Source organism: Engraulis encrasicolus, chromosome 23 (genome assembly GCF_034702125.1).
Source record: "Engraulis encrasicolus isolate BLACKSEA-1 chromosome 23, IST_EnEncr_1.0, whole genome shotgun sequence".
Taxonomy (NCBI): domain Eukaryota; kingdom Metazoa; phylum Chordata; class Actinopteri; order Clupeiformes; family Engraulidae; genus Engraulis; species Engraulis encrasicolus.
In genome coordinates this window covers 14,120,041-14,122,540 of record NC_085879.1, presented here as the reverse complement: position 1 = coordinate 14,122,540, position 2,500 = coordinate 14,120,041, and the positions used below count along the sequence as shown (strand labels likewise).

Here is a 2,500-nt window from a genome sequence, read left to right as displayed (position 1 = left end):
AATTTATTGATTCCCGACAAAGTGGGTGGAGTTCCGGCTGTAGGGAGTCCAGACTCTACCTGAACAAGCTTTTGGCCTTTGAGCCGAAGGCCTTGCGTCACTGCTAGGGCGGAGCCTGGGTATATCGCCACCACTATGGGTGCAGTGCGTGCGTGCGTGCGTGTAACCCCATCATCATCAGTGTGTGTGTGAGCCCACATCTTCAAATTCATCATACGCTTACGCATGCGCCACTCCCAGTAAGTATGTGCGTGTGTGTGTGTGTGTGTGTGTGTGTGTGTGTGTGTGTGTGTGTGTGCACTTGTAATATGCACATATGGGGCACGTATGGCATCCACTTAGTGTAAAAACTAAAAATGTATGTGTGTAATAAGCAAATTGTGTTAGTTGCAGGTTGTTTTTGTGCATGCGTGCGTGACTGTGCATATGTGTGTGCGCATGTCTTCACATGCATTTAAACATAATTTACTTTAACGTGTTTGCATCCTCGTCACAGCAATCATACTGTTCCATTTGTTCCGCCCACGTTCATTCATTCCATGTGACACTGGGTAATCCCCACCATACCGCATGTGTCTGTGTCTCTGCATATCTACAGTGTGTTTATCCTGGTACTTAACGCCTGAGTGGCAATGTCGCGCTACCTGACGAATGGAACTGGAGTTTTGGCAGGCAGCCCTCAAACAGGAGCTGACGCACGCACGCACGCACGCACGCACGCACGCACGCACGCACGCACGCACTCAAACACATACATGTACACATCCTTATGCACACACACACACACACACACACACACACACACACACACACACACACACACACACACACACACACACACACATACAGAGACAGACAGACATACAAACACACACACAGACAGACACACACACACAGGCACGCACACACACACACACGGGCACGCACATGCATGTACAATACACACACTCTTACACACATACAAACACACGCACAGTTAATCACTGTCACTCTTCCACACTCACCTGGTGCTGAAGTGGGGTGCCACAGTACCTGGCTGCCTGGATGCCTTGGCAGGAGGCCCTCAGAAGGAGCTGAGAGCAGCAGCATTAATGGGCCTAATAAGGAGCCGATGATGAAGAAGAAGCTAGCACCGCTAAATTAACTAGAGAGAGGGGGGGAGGTAGAGACCGGATGGGAGAGGAGAGGAGGGATGGAGGAGAGAAGTAGAAGAGAGGAGGGGGTGGTGATGAAGGATGGGATGGGAGAGGAGGGGATGGGAGGGATGGGGGAGAGAAGAAGAGAGGAGGGGGTGGTGATGAAGGATGGGAGAGGAGGGGAGGGATGGGGGAGAGAAGTAGAAGAGAGGAGGGGGTGGTGATGAAGGATGGGAGAGGAGAGGAGGGGAGGGATGGGGGAGAGAAGAAGAGAGGAGAGGGTGGTGATGAAGAGAAGAGAAGAGGGCAGAGATGAGATGAGGCACCCTGCTGAATTCGAGGGGAAGAGAAGAAAGGAGGAGGAGAGGAGACAGGAGGAGGAGGAGGAGGAGGAGTTAAAAAGAGGGGCGAGGAGAAGGGACGTGAGGAGGGGAGAGGAGAGGAGGCACCCTGCTGAATTAGCATTGGTGATGGAGCACACCATGCAACGCCACATTGGGCAGGGGCGGACAGACAGCCAGACACACAGATGGAGAGACATGGCCTTTAAACTGTGGTGTGTGTGCGTGTGTGTGTGCGTGTGTATTTGTTTGTTTGTCTGTCTGTGTGCGTGTGTGGAGTCACCCAGACAAACAGACAGCAAGTAAGGTGGGTGGGGTGCGTGGCGAAAGACGGATTAGTGGCCTGCGTGACTGAGCACGGTGGCATATGATCACAATAAACACTTTTAATTAGACACAGCCATGCGACGCCGTGCCAATAGATGGACAGATCCGCCGTCTGCTCCTCTCTCTTCTTTCTTTCTTCCTTTCTTTGTCTCTCTTCCTTTCTCTTCTTTTCTTTTCTCTTCTCTTGATTCTCTTCTCTTCTCTCCTCTTTTCTTCTCTTGTCTTTTCTTCTCTTCTCTTCTCTTCCCTTCTCTTCTCTTCTCTTCTCTTCTCTTCTCTTCTCTTCTCTTCTCTTCTCTTCTCTTCTCTTCTCTTCTCTTCTCTTCTCCTGCTGTCTCCTCTCATTCTCTCATAGTTTTACCTCTCTTATTCTCACGTCATCTATCTGTTTTTCTCGTTCTTGCTATCTCCTGTTCACTCGCTCATCCACAGCCTTTGGTTATATGCACACTCACTCTCACACAAACATGCACTCCGTCTCACAAACAGAAAAAACAATTTGCATGCGAGGGTGCACGCAAAACATAGACTTCACTGACGGGAACGCAGAGTACTTTTTTGAACATTAAAATACTGTTCCCAAAATTGTTTTTTTTTTGGTTTTTAAAGTGGTTTTTAACGGAACACAGTGGAGGATGACAAAGCACATTTCGCAGTGCCTCTCAAAGGCTGTGACCACAATCGGGGAGTTTGGAG

At 49.6% G+C, this 2,500-nt stretch overlaps 1 protein-coding gene across 1 annotated transcript in view; it reads left to right on the top strand.

Moving 5' to 3' along the window:
• The window catches only part of LOC134439570 (dedicator of cytokinesis protein 2), a 338,998-nt gene that overhangs the window by 61,816 nt on the left and 274,682 nt on the right, over nucleotides 1–2,500 (top strand). The window lies entirely within an intron of this gene.